Source organism: Mus musculus, chromosome 3 (genome assembly GCF_000001635.26).
Source record: "Mus musculus strain C57BL/6J chromosome 3, GRCm38.p6 C57BL/6J".
Classification (NCBI taxonomy): Eukaryota; Metazoa; Chordata; class Mammalia; order Rodentia; family Muridae; genus Mus; species Mus musculus.
In genome coordinates this window covers 124,678,687-124,700,109 of record NC_000069.6, presented here as the reverse complement: position 1 = coordinate 124,700,109, position 21,423 = coordinate 124,678,687, and positions in this window count along the sequence as shown.

The following is a 21,423-nucleotide window of genomic DNA, read 5'->3' as shown; positions in this document are numbered from 1 at the left end:
AAGAATAAAACTACTTACTGTATGCCAAAGAACTCAATATCCTACTCCACAGATACTTGCTCAACAATTCATGATAGCTGGAAAACAATACAGGATTTGCCTTCTTTTATTGTTGTTGTTGTTGAGATTTTTTTGGTGGTGTTGTTTTGTTTTTGTTTGTTTCTTTTGTTTTAAACTGTTTTGTTTTTTTAATTTTTATTTTTCAAATTTTTATTAGGTATTTTATTCATTTACATTTCAAATGCTGTCCTGAAAGTCCCCTAAACACCACCACCCCAGCTCCCCTACCCACCCACTCCCACTTCTTGGCTCTGGTGTTCCCCTGTACTGGGACATATAAAGTTTGCAAGACCAAGGGGTCTCTCTTCCCAATGATGGCTGACTAGGCCATCTTCTGCTACATATGCAGGTGGTGCTCATGGAGTGCACAGTGCTAGTGTCTTCCTGGAAAGACATGGATACCAGAGGAGGAACTGGTTAATGCCAGAATATTAAATATTGAGGAGATTTGGCCATTAAATTCATATTTTCAGTGGGGTAGTTTGACTAAAGGAACAGTGAAGAAACCTACTGTGAACAGGATGGCTGTACCTGGAAGCAATGCATTTATGCTTGCGTTTTCCCAAGAGGATACTGTGTTTTTAACATGCTAAAAAGTTTGTGAGTAAATGTACACATTATTTTGCCCAAGTCATTCACTCTACAATGAATACAAACTTCAGAGCATATGCTATAAACATCATAATTCAGGTTTTATGTGCCAAACACCTGCTGAATTTAAAGAAATGAAACAAAAATATTTTTCTGGATAAATGATGATTAACTAGATCCAATAAACTTTCTTTTTCAGAAATAATTTCTTCAATGAAAATAATTTTTAAAATATTGAAACCAATGAATTTTCTTTCAATCACATTTCTTTCTCGGTAAAGATATGGCTATTAGGTTTGTACTATAAAATTTACACGGTAATTTTATTAATTCTTTGATAATTTTATATCATATATTTGGTCTTATTTAATGTTTCTCCCCCAACTCCATTCAGGTCCAAACTGCTCTTGCTTTAATTATCCACTCAACTTTTTGTCATCTTTAAAAAATTAAACAAGATGAAATTCAGTTTGTGCTTCCTACAGAGTCTTAGCTTTGTGTCCATCCTCCCGGATGTATTTGACATACTGAAGACCCTTAAAGAAAACGAACTCCCTCTCCATGTAGCTAATAGAGTGCTAAAAGTTGCACAGCTAGAAATGGAACACGAACCTAGCACCAGTATCTAGGCTAAGCATCTATGGTTAGACAAGTCGTAGGCCTTAGGATAGAAGTTAATACTACTATTCTACTAAATGTACATAGTATTAAAATAACTTCTAATGAGTTTGTTATACAAACAAGTTAGTACATCTCCAAACCTTCTTCATCTGAGAAGCATTGTTGGTTGATGAGACTAACACAAAAAACATAACTGATTAATTTGCAAAACAACTAAAACAACAACCATAACAACAAATTATACTATACAATAAATATTAAGAAATACTGTTATGACTTGAAAATTTTGAGATACCCTTAACTTTATTACTTGAAGTCACATTTAAATTTTAAAGTAATGATTAAGAATGCATTCAGGAATGGAAATTTTGATGACCACACAATTGTTTTATTAATCACATTGATTCACATTTATTTCTATTTGTTTTATTTCATCTTCTCCCATTGATATATATTCATTGCATGTGGTAGTAATATAACTGTATCATATATATGGAACTTTGTCTCCGTACTCTTATATTCTATTATCTGTCTCCTCACATATTTCATTGGTCTCCATTATTACTCCAGTCATTTTTGCTCTTACATTCATGTGTGTATATTTTCAGCATATAATTATATTCAATACAGGAACCATATGTGAGAGAAAAATATGATATTTGTCCTTCTGTATCACTACATCCAGTTTAAATAGATCCTAGTGAAATTTTTACGTCCACATTTCAAGTTATATTAGAAGTATGTCAAAATACGCACTTTGACATTCCTATAATGGAGTCTGGGTTTTTACTGCTGAGAGAATATTAAAAGAAACAATGTGCTAGCATATTATGCCTTGAACTATGCTACCTTAGAAAATGTTTATGCCTTCCTGTCTTTCCAACAGGTGACATAAAGCCACATATTATCTCCCAGGTGACAGAAAGATTAACAATCAAAAAAAGGATATTGCATTTAATTTATATAATTAACAGTATGGAAACTGTTTTAACTTGAAAATATAGCATAAAGTATGTTAACTGCATGCTTTTTAAAGGAATATTTTATTTATGATTATGTATATTTATGTGTCAATGAATCTGTATCTAGGATGTGCACATAAGTATATCTATCAGGATAAGACAGACAATGAAGCTCCTTTCTACAACTGAAGTTACACAATGTTGTGAGCCTCACAATAGAGGTGTTAAAATATAATGGGAGCCGCTGCTCCAACTCAGCTACCTGTTTTCTAAAAGATGGGGATAAAACCCCTGTCCTTGTAGGAGCTGAGGGTGATGTAAGGTAGGGTCATGAGAATCAGCAATGTTCCTGTGACTTAGGGCTGCTTCTAAAGGAGTTTTGACTCAGGGCAGGGGATCTATATCTCTCTGAATTAGAAATAAAACTGTAACTAAGAACCAAAAGGCATATCAAGAAACTCCATACGGTTATCCAGAGACAACTGTCCTTATAAACAATAAAAATTTTGTTGAACAACCCACACGTTAAAGCTTCTTTCAAACAGGCATGGGTTACCTGTTCATTTTATCCTTACTTATATGGAAAGCCATCAATGTAATCCCCTATTAAATAAACTCAAAGAAAAAAAACCATATGATCGTCTCATTAGATGCTGAAAAAACATTAGACAACATTCAACACCCCTTCATGGTAAAAGACTTAGAAAGATCAGGAATTCAAGGCCTATGCCTACACATAGTGAAAAGCAATATACAACAAACAAGTAGCCAACATCAAACTAAATGAAGACAAACTTGAAGCAATTCCACTAAAACCAGGGCCTAGATAAGGCTGCCCACTCTCTCCCTATCTATTTGATATAGTACTTAAGTCTTAGCTAGAACAATTAGACAATAAAATGAGGACAAAGGGATAAAAATTAGAAAGGAAGAAGTCAAAATACCACTATTTCAAGATGATATGATAGTATACTTAAGTGATCCCCAAAATTTCACCAGAGAACTCCTAAACATGATAAACAACTTTAGCAAAGTGGCTGGATATAAAATTAATTCAAACACATGTGTAGCCTTCATCTACTCAAAGGATAAACAAGCTCAGAAAGAAATTAGGAAAGTGACACCCCTCACAGTAGTAACAAATAATATAAAATACCTTGCAAATGAAAAATCTGAATGACAAGAACTTAAGTCTCTGAAGAAATGAATTGAAGAACATCTCAAAGGATGGAAAGATCTCCCATGCTCATGGATTGGCAGGATTAATATAGTAAAAATAACCATCTTGCCAAATTGAATCTAGATTCAATGTAATACCCATCAAAATTCCAACTCGATTCTTCATAGAGCTAGAAAGATCAATTTCCAAATTCATTTGCAATAACACAAAATCCAGGATAGTGAAAACTATCCTCCACAACGAAAGAACTTCTGAGGCAATCACCAACCTCGAGCTGTATTATAGAGCAGTGATTTTAAAAATGCATGATATTGGGACAGAGACAGGCAGGAAGATCAATGGAAAAATTGAAGGCTGAGAAAAGAACTCACACACCTATGATCATTTGATCTTTGACAAAGGAGCTAAAACCATCCAGTGGAAAGAAGACAGAATTTTCAACAAATGGTGCTGGTTCAACTGGAGGTCAAAATGTAGAAGAATGACAATCAATCCATTCTTATCTCCTGTACAAAGCTCAAGTCCAAGTGGATCAAGGACCTCCACATAAAACCAGATACAATGAAACTAATAGAAGAGAAAGTTGGGAAGAGCTTTGAACACATGGGCATAGCGTGAAAGTTCATGAGCAGAACACTAATGGCTTATGCTCGAAGATCAAAAATCAACAAATGGGATCTCATAAAATTACAAAACTTCTGTAAGGCAAAGGACACTGTCAATACGACAAAATAGCAACCAACAGATTGGGAAAAGATCCTTACATTCAATAGAGGGCTAATATCCAATATATACAAAGAACTCAAGAACTTAGGCTCTAGACAATCAAATAACACTATTAAAAAAAAATCAGGAACACAGCTAAACAGAGACTTCTCAACTAAGGACACTCAAATGGCCAAGAAGCACCTAAGGGAATGTTCAACATCCTTAGTCCTGTGAAGGCTCAATGCCCCAGTGCAGGGAAATGCTAGGGCATGGGGGCAAGAGTGGATGTGTAGGTAGATGAACACCTTCATAGAAGCATGGGGAGAGGAGATGGAATAGGGAGTTCTGGGGGTTGGGGGGTTTACTGGGAAAGGAGATAACATTTGAAATGTAAATAAGGGAAATATTTAATTTAAAAAAAACGAGAGAGAAAAAGCACCACGACTAGAAGTGTTTGATTTGCTCATCTCAGAAATAAAATGTTTGTGAAAATAGCTATTTTCTTTTTGCATTTACAAACACCATGGGATGGATGTGATTTACAAAAATAGAGCTCGATCTTTAATTTTTTGTTATTACTGAAGACATAGTATTAGCACAATAGAATTAATATTAATTGATTCATTTTGCTTTCTATTAAGTAAACAAAACTCTGTTAAATGTTACATGTATTGCAAAATCACTAATGACATTGGCACATGGGCTAATTAATGTGGAAAAGCATGGCTCTAGGTAACAGTTTAACATAGTAAAATGAATTCCCTATACAGTATTTAAATATATTGTCCATAACTAAATCCTACTTATAGATTGGTTTTATGTAGCATTATATTTATCTGTTATTTCGTCACACTATAAGTATTCTGAACTGTCCTATGTACCACAAAATCTTGCCCACTCAAAGTATTGCACTAATTTTGCTTACTTGTTCCATCTTCTAAATTTTTCCTATTTATTTGCATTGGTTTAGAGCAAGTGTAGCCAAAGATGAAATGATGAAATCATATAAATTTCCATTTATTCATTCCTTATAATTAGGTGATTTCTACTGTGCACATTACACATACATCATGAAGTTAGTCTTAAGATTTTGGTTATAGTGTGACTGTACACTGTGTTCATTCCTATATTTCACTTTTTCTGTCATTTTATATCTTGCTGATAAATTTATTCAATTTGCATAACATCTTATAAGATTAAAATAGTATTTAAATAAAGTACTTATTTAATACTTACAGTAGATTAAATTTGTAAAACGTAGCAAGTCTTAGATATATTAGTTAAGAGACAAAACAAGAATACTTATTCTTCAGCAAGTGCATTCTTTAATGAAGTTTGGAAATCTTACATTTTATTTCAGATATGGTATATCTGACTTTACATAGAATAATGTATCTGTACACATTAGTAGGAAGGAGTATAGCATGACAATTAATGCTCCACTTTTTTTTTAATCCTGATGGTTGTTGAAATGGAATTAAGCAGTACCCTCTACACACCTGCAGGTATAAACATCTATGCTGTGGATGTTTCAGTAGGCATCAACACTCACGCTATTAGATGGAGACAGTAATTTAGTATAAAGTGTCTTATGAAAAGAAATCCCCAAGTGTGTAAATATTAAAAATGCCCAATATGTTCAATGTTATTCTCATTATTCCTTTGAGTTCTAGGGGATTTATCTCTCAGTCATATGTATGCAAATGAGAAAATGCTACTGAAGTGATTGATTATTTAATATTTTTTTACAATCTGTCATCACAAAGCAGCCTCACATGTAGCATTATACCAGAATGAGAATAATGCTAAGTTTTTTCCAATGCAGTTAAGTTTGAAACTTTTGTTTGTTTTTCTTGTTGTTTTGCTACCTGGAATTCCACAAAAACGTCTGGGATGTTTTTACAATTTAAAAAAAAATAAGATCTTAAAATCTGATTGTTCTTAAGAGTGTTTTTATAAACTGGAGTAGTATTTTAAAATTTTTTTTTATTATGTGAATGTGTGTTTGACTGTGAATGCATGCCACCTTGAAAGAGAAAGAAAATAAGGCACCCTTTAGCATTAATTAAATATTCTCACTTGGAAAATATTGGGTTAGCTGGAAAGGATAAAATACAGTAAGAAATTGTCCCTGATCAACAACAGAGATGAAACTGGAAGTCTGTTTCTGTAAACCTCCCTTCCCTTCCTTTGCTTCTGCAGAGGGTAGTATTTGCTCTTGTCCCTTGAGTAGAGACCAACACACTCACTTAGACAGCACATCCTGTTTGCTAAAGACAAAACTGTCTTAATTACAGATCTGCAAATATTAACTTCTATAAAGTTTGTTCAGCTTTGGAGAAAGTCTCTGATGTGGTTGAGATTTAAAAATATAAAAAAATAAAAACCTAATATAATCATAAAATAATGCCTAAATCTATAGAAAAACTTTTTTTTCTTTTTCTTTTTTTAATTAGGTATTTTCTTCACTTACATTTCCAATGCTATCCCAAAAGTCCCCCATACCCTCCTCCCCACAACCCTACCCAGCCACTCCCACTTTTTGGCCCTGGCATTCCCCTGTACTGGGGCATATAAAGTTTGCAAGTCCAATGGGCCTTGGCCAACTAGGCCATCTTTTGATACATATGCAGCTAGAGTCAAGAGCTCAGGGGTACTGGTTAGTTCATAATGTTGTTCCACCTACAGGGTTGCAGATCCCTTTAGTTCCTTGGGTATTTTCTCTAGCTCCTCCAATGGGGGGCCTGTGATCCGTCCAATAGCTGACTGTGAGCATCCACTTATGTGTTTGCTAGGCCCTGGCCTAGTCTCACTAGAGACTGCTATATCAGGGTCCTATCAGCACAATCTTGCTAGTGTATGCAATGGTGTCAGTGTTTGGAGGCTGATTATGGGATGGATCCCTGGATATGGCAGTCTCTAGATGGTCCATCCTTTTGTCTCAGCTCCAAACTTTGTCTCTGTAACTCCTTCCATGGGTGTTTTGTTCCCAATTCTAAGAAGGGGCAAAGTGTCCACACTTTGGTCTTCGTTCTTCTTCAGTTTCATGTGTTTTGCAAATTGTAACTTATATCTTGGGTATTCTAAGTTTCTGGGCTAATATCCACTTATCAGTGAGTACATATCATGTGAGTTCTTTTGTGATTGGGTTACCTCACTCAGGATAATGCCCTCCAGGTCCAACCATTTGCCTAGGAATTTCATTCTTTTTAATAGCTGAGTAGTACTCCATTGTGTAAATGTACCACATTTTTTTGTATACATTCCTCTGTTGAGGGGCATCTGGGTTCTTTCCAGCTTCTGGCTATTATAAATAAGGCTGCTATGAACATAGTGGAGCATGTTTCTTTCTTACTAGTTGGAACATCTTCTGGATATATGCCCAGGAGAGGTATTCGCGGGATCCTCTGGTAGTACCATGTCCAATTTTCTGAGAAACCACCAGACTGATTTCCAGAGTGGTTGTACAAGCTTGCAACCCCACCAACAGTGGAGGAGTATTCCTCTTTCTCCACATCTTTGCCAGCATCTGCTGTCACCTGAATTTTTGATCTTAGCCATTCTGACTGGTGTGAGATGGAATCTCAGGGTTGTTTTGATTTGCATTTCCCTGATGATTAGGGATGCTGAAAAACTTCTGACTGAGCCTGAGCTTATAAGCAATGGCCAGATGCTGCTCCAGCTGTACTTTAATTAAACAAGTTTTCCTTTGCTTCCAAGGAATGATACTTTCTCCTTGTGTTAGGTAGATATTCCAGCCTCAACCATCTCCCTGCGGATGCTCTGGAAGCCAGAAGAGGATGTCAGTTTCCCTGGAGCTTAAGTTAAAGGAGGTTTTGAGCTGTCTAGTGTGGGTCTGGGAACTAAACCTGAATCCTCTCTAAGAGCAGTTTACTTGGGCCTGGAAAGATGGCTCAGTGTTAAGAACACTGGCTGTGCAGGGTGTGGTGGCACAAGCCTTTAATCCCAGCACTTGGAAGGCAGAGGCAGTCGAATTTCTGAGTTCAAGGCCAGTCTGGTCTACAGAGTGATTTCCAGGACAGTCACGGCTATACAGAGAAACCCTGCCTCAAAAAACCAAAAACCAAAACCCAAAAACAACAACAACAAAAAGAACACTGGCTGCTCTTCCAGGAGACCTAGGTTCAATTCCCGGAACCTGCATAGCAGCTGAAAACAGTCTCTAACACCAGTTCCAGGAGATCAAATACTTCCATATAAAAACACATGCAGGCAAAATACCAATGGAAGTAAAATAAAAATAAATTATAAAATAAAAAGAGTTTGCTCCATTAACAACTGAGCCATGTCTCTACAACCAAAATTTTAAGATTAAAAATGATTGTTCTGTTTTCCCTGATTAACGGAATGAAGGTGCTGGAGAAAGACGGGTGGAGAAGCTCAGGTAGAACCCACATGTAAGGGCAAGACTTGGAGGAGTCAAGGCCCAACAGTGAAGACCTAGGACATGTGCAATAACACAGAGACCTGAAACCTCAGGCTTCGTCTGCAGACAACTCTGTGCAATCCTCAAAGACTCTGTGTGTCCATATCCTAGTTCTTCAGTCATTCAAAGGGAAAGGCTTATGGTGAGCTTACTTCATTAGCAATGCTGGAAGTCTATGGTGACAATTACCTGAAAATAAAAGGTTTGCCCTCAAGTACCAATTTATTAAAAAATTATTGTATTTGTTTTGTGCCAGTGAGTTATCTAACAACAATGCACTTAAGATTAGCTAGCTAGCTAGATTGATTGATAGATAGATAGATAGATAGATAGATAGATAGATAGATAGATAGATAGATAGATAGATAGATATGTATTTTTGATTGAGGAAATGAAATTGTTGCAGATGAAGGGCAGAAAGATTATAAACAGCAGCAGGGCATGGATTGCTTTGTGACTGTGCCTCCTGGTATGGCAGAAAATACACCGAGAAACTCTCACCAAAATGATTGCCTAAACAGGCACTGAGCAAATAGAACACCAACAGCTATAAAAATATGATGGGGGAAAAAAACCCAAGAGATCTAAACCCTACAGGAAGAGCTATAGGCAACTTAAAAATGCTGAGAGCAGCAGAAATAATCTTTTTGTATCACTGTATTGGGATTCCTTATGGGATTTGCAAACATACTTCCTTTGTTGATCCTCTTCCTTTCAGCCCTCAGTGAAGCCCCCTTTCCTGATCCTGCAACTCCCCTTCTGTCCTACACTAGCCACATTTCTGCTAACTTGTAATATGTTATTGTTTTATTTTTAACTCCTTTGAACATGGTTTTCATAGCCCAATGGTTCTTTCTCAAGTATCATGGTATATCAGAAATATATATTCCTGTGTAAAAGTTAACATTTAATTTGTTTGAGTTAATTTTATATCCAGCCACTTTGCTGAAGTTGTTTTTCAGCAGTAGACATTCCAAGTAGAATTCTGAGGGTTGCTTATGTCTACTACCATATCATCTGCAAATAGTGATACCTTGACTTCTGCCTTTTTCATTTGTATCCCCTGTTGATTACCATTTGCTGTCATTCTGTATTGAATGTTGAGTACTGTATTGAGTAGATATGGAGAAAGTGGGCAGCCTTTTCTTGTCCCTAATTTTAGTGGAATTGCTTCAAGTTTCTCTTCATTTAATTTGATATTAGTTGTTCAAAATTTTTAACCCAGAATTGTTCCTGTCGAAAGACAATGAAGGGACAAAGAGTGGAGCATAAACTGAAGAGAAGGCCATCCAGAGACCGCCCCAACTTGGGATCAATATCATGTGCACACACCAAATCCTAACACTGTTACTGAGGCCATATCGTGCCTGCATGCAAGGAGCCTAGCATGGTTGACCTCTTAGAGGCTCTACCAGCACCTGACTGAGACTGTTGCAGATAGTTACAGCCAACCATTGCATTGAGGTCAGGGACCAATATGGAAGACTGAAGGAGCTAAAGGGGATTGCAACCCCATAGGAAGAACAGTATAAACTAACTGGTCCCCTCAGAGGTCCCAGAGAGTAAGCCAAAACCAAGAAGCATACATGAGCTGGTTCCTGGCTCCAGGCATATGTGTAGCAGAGGACTACCTTGTATAGAGAGCATTCACTTAGTCTTGTGGAATCTTGATGTCTCAGGAGGAGAAGGATGCTAGTAGGGGTGAGGTGGGAATGGATAGCCTAGTGGGGAAGCATCCTCTTAGAGGTGGGGTGGTGAAGAACTCAGGGAGGGATGACTGGGAAGAGGAACAACTTTCGGAATGTAAATAAAGTAAGTAATTTAATAAAAAATTAAATTTCAGAAACTATTAAAAAATAACATGTATAATCTATGTATGAAAAAAATTGTGGTGTTTGTCTGACCTTAAGATGCAACACTTAATAATTTACAGGTTTTTGCTTTTCCTTTACACTTTTCTGTCCAACAGAAAGCCATTCAACTGTCTGCATATACTATATTCTCTTTATTCATTTTTTGTTGATGGATACTTACACTATATCCATTTATCAGCTTTTGTGAATATATTTAGTAATAGACTTATATGGTCCTATGGTCAGATATTTCTGTGTGAGGACTCAGTGTCATTTAGATATATGTGGGGAGTGGGTGGGTGGTTTATGTGGTAATTATTTTCAGTTTTTGATAAACCTCCATATCTATTGTCACATATGTATACCAATTTTTACTCCCACTGACAGTGAATGAGCACTCCTCTTACCATATATTTCTCAAGCTTTTAACTCATTAATGTAATTAATTAACCATCTCATTAACCTAATAATGATTCTGAGCTGGGCTCCCTAAGTTCTCAATGTAGTTTTAATTTGTGTTTTTCTGATGGTTAATGGTGTGCAACTCTCTTTGGAAGGTGCTTTGGAAGTTTGTGCTTCTGTTTTAGAAGTCTATACTCAGTTCATTAATTCATTTTCAAATTATATTTTTTATATATTTTTGCTTATTTTTATTAATTACTTTATTTATTTACATTTCAAATGTTCTCCTTCCTGGTTCCTGCCCCACAAGCCAGCCATCCCATCCCCTCACCCCTTTGCCTCTAAGAGGATGACCCCCACCCACCCCAACCCATCCAGTCAATCCTCACCCCTCTCTGGGGCATCAAGCCTCCAAAGGAACAAGTGGATTCTCTCCCACTGAGGTCAGACAAGTCCTCTGCTACATACTTAGTGGGTGGCTGAGTACCAGCCCATGTATGCTTTTTGGTTGGTGGCTTAATCTTGGGGAGCTCTGAGGATCTAACTAGTTGATATTGTTGTCCTTCTTATGGAGTTGCAATTCCCTTCAGCTCTTTCAGTCCTTCCCCTAATTCTGCAATAGGGATCCCTGAGCTTAGTCCATTGGTTGGCTGTAAGTATCTGTCTCAGTCAGGTGCTGGTAGAGCTTCTCAAAGACAGCCATGCCAGGCTCCTGTCTGTAAGCACAACCTAGCATCAGCAGGCATGGAATCTGAACATGGGATGGATGCCAAGGTGGGGTGGTCTCTGGATTGCTTTTCCTTCAGTCTCTGCTCAATTTTTTTCCCTGTTCCTTTATACAGGAACAATTCTGGTCAAATTTTTGAGATGGGTGGGTGGTCCCATCATTCAACTGAAGGCAGTGTCTATCTGCTGGAGGTGGCCTCTTCAGATTCCATCTCCCAACTGTTGGGCATTTCAGCTAAAGTCATCCCCATTGAGTCCTGGGAGCCTCTCACATCCCAGGCCTCTGAGACTTTCTAGATGTATACACACACACACACACACACACACACACACACACACACACACACCTCCATGCTGCATATTTTTATTCATTCTCCTGACTCTCTGGGCTTCTCTCTTATCTTTTCCCATAACTGATCCTGCTCTCCCTATTTTCTCTCTCCTCCCCTCTTCTACCCAGGTCCCTCCCTCTGCCTCCCATGATTATTTTGTTTCCCCTTCTAAGTAGCTTTGAAGCATCCATACTTTGACCTTCTTTCTTGTTAAACTTCACATGGTCTGTGAGTTGTATCATGGGTATTCCAAAATTTTTAGCTAATATCCACTTATTAGTGAGTATATATCATGCCTGTTATTTTGGGTCTGGATTAACTCACTTGACCCGTCCAGCAGGTCCAGTTATTCGAGGGTCTCGAGGGGACCTTCTCCTAATAACCAAATGGGGGGAGAGAGAGAGGGACACCAAGTGCATGAACGACACGGAAGCATTCTGAGTAGCATCAAGGTGTCACTGTATTCAGCAAGGCTCAAGGCTTAAATGCACAAGCAAAAGGGGAAGTACTTCTCAGCAGGAGGAATGGGGCAGTGGAAATTTTTCTTTGGCAGCTACACGGGGAGGCAGGAACTTGGTGGTATCAGGGTACATCTTGTGGTCAGGACATCTGGTGCTGACTTAGGGCTAGAACATTCTGTGGTTGTTCTCAGAACGGTGCGTCGGTGGCCCACTTTTGACCCCCTTTTCTTCTCAGGGGGAGAGGCCCAATTCAGAGATCAAGACAATAGAGTTGTCTTAATAGCTCCCAACACTCACTCAGGATGATATTTTCTAGTTCCATTCATTTGCCTGTAAAACTCATGATATCATCATTTTAATAGCTGTACTTAATAGTAGTATTCCATTGCATAAATGAACCACATTTTCTGTATCAGTTGTTCAGTTGAGGGACATTTCTGTGGTTTCCAGCTTCTAGACATTACAAATAAGGCTGCTATGAACATAGTGGAGCATGTGTCCTGGTGGTATGGTAGGGCATCTTTTGGGTATATTCCCAGGAGTGGTATAGCTAGGTCTTCAGGTAGAACCGTTTTCAATTTTCTGAGGAACCACCAGATTGATTTACAGAGTTGTACCAGTTTGCAATTTCACCAGCAATAGAGGAGTGTCCCTCTTTCTCCACATCCTCACTAACGTTTGCTGTCACAGAGTTTTGTATTTTTTATTTTATCTTAGCTATTTTAATTGGTGTAAGGTAGAATCTTGGGGTTGTTTTGTATTTGCATTTCTCTGATGTATAAGGATGCTAAACATTTCATTACTTGCTTCTGGGCCATTCAAGACTTTAAAGTTGAGAACTCTCTCTTTAGCTCTGTAGCCTTTTAAATATGGGTTGTTTGGTTGTCTGGAGTCTAACTTCTTGAGTTCTTCGTATATTCTGAATATTAACCCTCTATCAGATGTAGGGTTAGTGAAGTTTTTCCCAATGTATAGATTGCTTTTTTTGCCTTATTGACTGTATCCTTTGCCTTATAGAAGCTTTTCAGGTTTCCGAGGTACTGTTTGTCAATTGTTGATCTTAGAGCCTGAGCCATTGGTGATCTGTTCAGGAAATTTCTCTTTGTGATAATGTGTTCAAGGCTTTTTCCAACTTTCTCTTCTATTAGATTCAGTTTATCTGGTTTATATTGGGGCCCTTGTTCCATTTGGACTTGAGCTTTGTACAAGGAAATAAAGATGGTTTAATTTTCACTCTTCTACATGCAGACTGCCAGTTAGACCATCTGCATTTTCTGAAGATGATTTCCTTTTTCCATTGTATTGTTGTGGCTCCTTTGTCAAAAATAAAGTGTGTGAGTTGATTTCTGGGTCTCCAATTCTATTACACTGATCAACCTGCTTATATGTTTTTAAACATAAGTTTATTGAAAACAGATTTTTCTCTCATACAATACATCCCAAACACACACTCCCTTCCCTTCCCTCCTGGAAGCTTTGTTTCCCACTTTCTATCTCCCCTAGATCCACTGTTCAGAAAAGAGCAGGTCTTCAAGAATCTATAGCTACAGGGAACAAAACAAAATGCAATAGGACTAGGAAAAAAAAATCCCTCCTACTGAGACCGGAAAGGAAATCCAATAGGAAGGAAAGAGTTTCAAGAGTAAGCAAAGAACCTCTTGCTTGCTTCTTCCAGTCTCTCTGAGCCCATGTGAGCCCTGCTTAGTTGATTCACGGGGCCTTGTTCTCCTGGTGTCCTCCATCCCCTCTGACTACTACAGTTTGTTTTCCCTCTCTCTTATTGATTGGTATATTTGAGGTTGTGCTGTATAATTTTACAGTTTTCGTATATTCTAGGTCTTATCCCTCTGAGCTATAGGAAATTAATTATAGCTAAGATCTGGAATACAAACATTGAAAAAAGATAACCTTTTCAGATAGACCTGGGGAAAATAGATATTAGTGTGAATAATAAAAAAAATTACACCCATACCTATCTCTTCTCCAAACACAATTCAAGAGGATTAAATACTTTAATATAAAATACCAACATCAGGGACAATTTAAGATCTAAGCCTAAGCAACAATTTTTTCCAGAGGACTTCAAAAGCACAGAGAATGATCTCAAGTAGGGGTAAGTGGGTTCATATATGAATGTAGAATCTACACATCAAGAGAAACTATTATCAACAGAGTGTTGAACTATGTTGAGACAGTTTGGTAATGGGTCAAAATCTTTACTGGATATGCCAGACAGTGGACAAATATTTAAACTTGAGTACTCTTGAAAACAGTCCCTGGGTTGAAACACTAATCAAATATCAGAAGAATATTAACTGATTATTGGAACAGAGCAATTACTTACAATATGTATTTCCTGAAGCAAGTGCTCTTAGAAAAGGGAGGTCAGGGGTCAAGAAGAAGCCACCATTCCGAACATCGCTGGTGCTGAGAGTAGCAATGAACAGGCGTATACTTTTCACTGTACACATGTATACACTATCAATGAGGGAAGGAGGTATATTTTAAATGATTCTGAAATATAATAGTGATTTATGATCATTGGAAATAAAATGATTCCCAGGTCTTAAAAGTATTAGGAAGCTAAGAATACTAGAAAAGTATTAAAGAAGAAATTATATTTATTTATTTATTTATTTATTTATTTATTTGTGGATAATTAATTTAAATTACCAACCAAGTGATATTTATAGTTTTACCTTGCCAAGTAAAATGTCTTTTAGCAGTGAAAACATATTTCTTATCATGATCACCTTTAAAATTATTTCAAAGGAAAATAAGTTCATGATCAATCTATATCACCTTATTTTTATCATTGAAAAAGAAATGTCACTGATAAGAGATAAATGATTCTGCAGGCAGTATTAAGTAGATAAAACAAATACCAAAGTTAAAGCAAGGATATTCTTTAACTCTGTTGAGCAGATAAATTATGCCTTTGAAACATATTTTCCATTTATCTGATAGGCAAATCTTAATGTAATGGTTGCTTAATGTTTATCTAGATGGAGCAATGTGAGGAAATTGCAGTAATGAGCCATCTTAAAGTATTTTAATGACAATCTAAGGAACTATGCCAATATATTTAATAGATTTGAAATGATTGAACAGAGAATAATGCCACCTTTAAAGAGATCTGAAAATATATGAGGCATGTCCTTAGCACTGCAATCTTCACACCAGATTTCTTCAATAGCAGATAACTGAATGTCAAAATAAAAGGTCAAACTACGCTGGAATTTAAAAAAAAAAAATGCCGATCTTTCACTGGACAACATACATCTTTATGTCAGAAAATAAAAAGCAATCGTAAGTTTACTTATAAGAAGATAAACCCATCAATTCCATTTTTGCTGCCTATATAATGATGGAGTGTATTATAGAGTGTTATGTACCTACTAGCGGAAACACACTTAAAGAAAATTGACTCTGCCAATCCCAGAAGCTGTCAATTACTAGTCAGCAAGGGATGGAGCTTCATGTTCACCTCTATTCTCTATGCTGGAATTTTGTCTGGCTTGGGTTTGCCCAGGGATTGTACATACTGTTATAACCTAACAGTGAATTCATATGTGCAGATGCCCTGGTTTGTGCAGATGACATTGTCCTTATTGTCCATTCACTGCCACTGGCTCTTAAAGTCTTTCTGCCCCCTCTTCCACAAGAAGCTTTGTGAGAAGAGGATGCAGTGTTGATGTGCCATTTAGGGTTGAGCATTCTTAAGGCTGTCAATATCTACCTCATCACCTATTGTATTAAATCTATGGGTAAAGCAATAAGTAATTAAGGTTCATTTTTAATACTATGCTCATTTAACAGAGTAATAGAAAAGTTGCAGGTTCTTGACCTGACAACATTTCCATGTATGCTTTTTTATTGGATATTTTCTTTATTTACATTTCAAATGTTATCTCCTTTCCTTGTTTCCTTTCTGAAAAACACCCTTCCCCTATCCCCTCCTCCCTCCCGTTGCTCACCAACCTACCCACTCCTGCCTCCTGGCCCTGGCATTCCCTGACACTGGGCATAGAGCCTTCAAAGGACAAATGGCCTCTCCTCTCATTGATGTCTGACTAGGCCATCCTCTGCTACATATGCAGCTGGAGCCATGAGTCCCACCATGTGTGCTCTTTGGTTGGTGGTTTAGACCCTGGGAGCTCTGGGGATACTGACTAGTTCATATCCTTGTTCCTCCTATGAAGCAGGATTTACATAAAGTCATGAAGTAGATGAAAACTCCCATATCAATTTCACTATTACACCCCTAAAAACAACTTACAGTAATTACTGTAGTTCACGGACTTTACAGCTATGTTAAAACTGATGATATTTTTTTCTGCTATAAAAAAATCTGTGTAATATGAAACTATGCATATGCAAGATGAAAACTAATCCATTTGAATGGATACCACTTCCATGTCAGTACCAGTTTGATTTGTCCATGTTCTGTTTCTCTCATACATAGCATTTTCAGCAATAGTTTTTTACTATTACTAAAGGGTAATAGGAGCATTGACTACAATCAGTAAGGTTTGGAATCTATAAGACCAAGAAGGTCAATAATTCTAAACGAGGAGACCCATACTTAGCCCTCCTTAGGACTTTGCATTAGTTAGTATGTTGTCTCTAATAGGAATATTATTGTTTATTTATAAAGAAAATAGATTAAAATAAAGCACAGACACACACACATGTAACTGTATCTATCTATGGATAAATACATAGAGATAGATGTATATGACTATATATATATATATTCATATGCCATATAGAAACTTACCTACTACTGAAGACACTTCCATAGTAAGTTTCCATGTTTCCATATGACTTTTGGAAAGGTACTGATAGTTTATTTCTCCACAACCTGTATTTCTTGCTCTAACCTAGCATTCCTATACTCCATTGCAATTTAACCCTTTTTGTTTCATTAATGGCTTTCGAGCTTTCAAATGACAGTTTTCTATATCCTCTCCTTGAATCCTTTGCCTGCTACAGAAATCAAGATATATATGGACATTCCAAATGAACAATAAACATCAAAAAACCCAAAGGTAGCATTCACAAAAGAGATCTTTAACATTTGAGATTTGCATTATCTCTTATTCAGAATGACTGTTTATAGTTCTAACCATTTAGCTTTTAATTTCACTTGTGTTAGCAACTGAATAATGTAATACATATTACAGAATATTTTTATCTCTTCATCAACTGATGAATGTCTCAGTTGTTTCATTTTCTGGTTATTTCAGAAACTATCTATGGATGAGCAGGTATCTCTATAGTAGGATATAGAGTCCTTTGAAAATGGTATAGCTATACCTCTTTACATATCAAGTTTCAAGTTTCTGAATAATTTTTACACCAATTTCCATAATGGTGACACTGATGGTTGTACTCACCATCAGAAAATAAATAACTTTTAGGAAAAGAAGATCACTGGAATTTCTAAACTGATGATTGTCAAGAGTTGAATTGGGCTATAAAAGAGAAGACTAGTCAAGAAAGATTTTAATTTTTTGTTGACTCAAAGATGATCTCTCTTTTGTTCCAGTGAGAAAAAGGAATACAATCCTCACATTTCTAATAAAACATGTTTATGAGCACTAGAATACATCTTAACCATGCCTAGGAACTTATTCATTTGGCAACGACTAATTTTTTCAGAAAACATTCATGCTATCTATACTACTTCAATCTTTCAAAAGACACTCATTGCCATAATACATTTTCTAAGAAGAGTAAATGTTTGATTAATATTTTATTTGTTATATAAAATTGCCTTCAATGAGTAAAAAAAAAAGAAATAGATGAAAATGTCTGCGAAATTAATCTTACTTTCAGTGATGTCTATCTTGAATACATAGTCAGAAGATGAAGAATGTTGAAATGATGAAAATTAAACAAAGAATTTCATCCAATTAGAAATTAATATCCACCACAGCCAAGAACTATATTTTACATGAATGATTTACTTTTATAACTAGAAGAGGAAAACAATGGATTACAATTTTCCAAATAATGAATGCCACACTCATCTTCCAAAGTAGAAAATGGCATTAAAAAAATAATTAGAGGTCTGAGCTGAAGCTGGTTATTTTTCTGTTTTCTGGGCTCATTAATCTTTAACTTATGTCCCATGCATTTCAAGATAATTTTCTATGCAAAGGCTTGAATTCTCCATTTTTGCTAGTGATAATTGAGGAAAAAAAATCGTTCTCAGCTTGATTACTTGATATATAATGTTCAGGATTTTTTATTTTGCTGTAATAAGTCCCATGGCAAATGTCACTTATGACAGATTTTATTCAGTTTAAAGATTATAACCCATCATTGAGAGAAATTTTGTAGGAATGACTTCATGTCATTACTGCATGCCTTTCGACACAGTATTTCCTCACATCAAGAAATGATGTCAAAGCAAAGAAAGTCCAGTAGAAACTATGCTGAGTATTTATTGCTTATAACTGACAAAGTTATGCTGACCTTACACTCTTTTTTTTTCTTTTTTTTTTATTACGTATTTTCTTCAATTACATTTCCAATGCTATCCCAAAAGTCCCCCCCCCCACTCCCCTACCCACCCATTCCCATTTTTTGGCCCTGGCATTCCCCTGTACTGGGGCATATAACGTTTGCCTGACCAATGGGCCTCTCTTTCCAGTGATGGCCAACTAGGTCATCTTTTGATATATATGCAGCTAGAGTCAAGAGCTCTGGGGTACTGGTTAGTTCATAATGTTGTTCCTCCGATAGGGTTGCAGATCTCGTTAGCTCCTTGGATACTTTCTCTATCTCCTCCATTGGGGGCCCTGTGATCCATCCAATAGTTGACTGTGAGCATCCACTTCTGTGTTTGCTAGGCCCAGGCCTACTCTCACAAGGGACAGCTATATCACCATCCTTGCAACAAAGGCTTGCTAGTGTATGCAATAGTGTCATCGCTTGGAGGCTAATTATGGGTTGGATCCCTGGATATGGCAGTCTCTAGATGGACCATCCTTTTGTTTCAGCTCCAAACTTTGTCTCTGTAACTCCTTCCATGGGTGATTGTTTCCAATTAAAGAATGAGCAAAGTATCCACACTTTGGTCTTCATTCTTCTTCAGTTTCATATGTTTTACATATTGTACCTTATATCTCGCTATATTAAGTTTCTGGGTTAATAACCACTTATCAGTGAGTACATTTCATTTGAGTTCTTTTGTGATTGGGTTACCTCACTCAGGATGATGCCCTCCAGGTCCAACCATTTGCCTAGGAATTTCAAGAATTCATTTTTTTAAATAGCTGAGTAGTACTCCATTGTGTAAATGTACCACATTTTTTTTTTTATCCATTCCTCTGTTGAGGGACATCTGGGTTCTTTCCAGCTTCTGGCTATTATAAATAAGGCTGCGATGAACATAGTGAAGCATGTGTCCTTCTTACCGGTTGGGACATCTTCTGGATATATGCCCAGGAGAGGTATTGTGGGATCCTCCTGTAGTACTATGTCCAATTTTTGAGGAACTGCAAGACTGATTTCCAGAGTGGTTGTACAAGCTTGCAATCCCACCAAAAATGGAGGAGTGTTCCTCTTTCTCCACATCCTCACCAGCATCTGCTGTCACCTGAATTTTTGATCTTAGCCATTCTGACTGGTGTGAGGTGGAATCTCAGGGTTGTTTTGATTTGCATTACATTATCAGATCCTTCTACAAAAGGCTATACTCAACAAAACTGGGAAACCTGGATGAAATAGACAAATTTCTAGACAGATACCAGGTACCAAAGTTAAATCAGGATCAAGTTAACGATCTAAACAGTCCCATATCCCCTAAGGAAATAGAAGCAGTCATTAATAGTCTCCCAACCAAAAAAAGCCCAGGACCAGATGGGTTTAGTGCAGAGTTCTACCAGACCTTCAAAGAAGATCTAATCCCAGTTCTGCACAAACGATTCCACAAAATAGAAGTAGAGGTAACTCTACCCAACTCATTCTATGAAGGCACAATTATTCTGATACCTAAACCACAGAAAGATCCAACAAAGATAGAGAACTTCAGACCAATTTCCCTTATGAATATTGATGCAAAATCCTCAATAAAATTCTTGCTAACCGAATCCAAGAAAACATTAAAACAATCATCCATCCTGACCAAGTAGGTTTTATTCCAGGGATGCAGGGATGATTTAATATACGAAAATCCATCAATGTAATCCATTATATAAACAAACTCAAAGACAAAAACCACATGATCATCTCGTTAGATGCGGCATTCGACAAGATCCAACACCCATTCATGATAAGTCTTGGAAAGATCAGGAATTCAAGGCCCATACCTAAACATGATAAAAGCAATCTACAGCAAACCAGTAGCCAACATCAAAGTAAATGGTGAGAAGCTGGAAGCAATCCCACTAAAATCAGGGACTAGACAAGGCTTCCCACTTTTTCCCTACCACTTCAACATAGTACTTGAAGTCCTAGACAGAGCAATTAGACAACAAAAGGAGATCAAGGGGATACAAATTGGAAAGGAAGAAGTCAAAATATCACTTTTTTGCAGATGATATGATAGTATATATAAGTGACCCTAAAAATTCCACCAGAGAACTCCTAAACCTGATAAACAGCTTTGGCGAAGTAGCTGGATATAAAATTAACTCAAACAAGTCAATGGCCTTTCTCTACACAAAGAATAAACAGGCTGAGAAAGAAATTAGGGAAACAACACCCTTCTCAATAGTCACAAATAATATAAAATATCTTGGTGTGACTCTAACTAAGGAAGTGAAAGATCTGTATGATAAAAACTTCAAGTCCCTGAAGAAAGAAATTAAAGAAGATCTCAGAAGATGGAAAGATCTCCCATGGTCATGGATTGGCAGGATCAACATTGTAAAAATGGCTATCTTGCCAAAAGCAATCTACAGATTCAATGCAATCCCCATCAAAATTCCAACTCAATTCTTCAACGAATTAGAAGGAACAATCTGCAAATTCATCTGGAATAACAAAAAACCTAGGATAGCAAAAGCTCTTCTCAAGGATAAAAGTACCTCTGGTGGAATCACCATGCCTGACCTAAAGCTTTACTA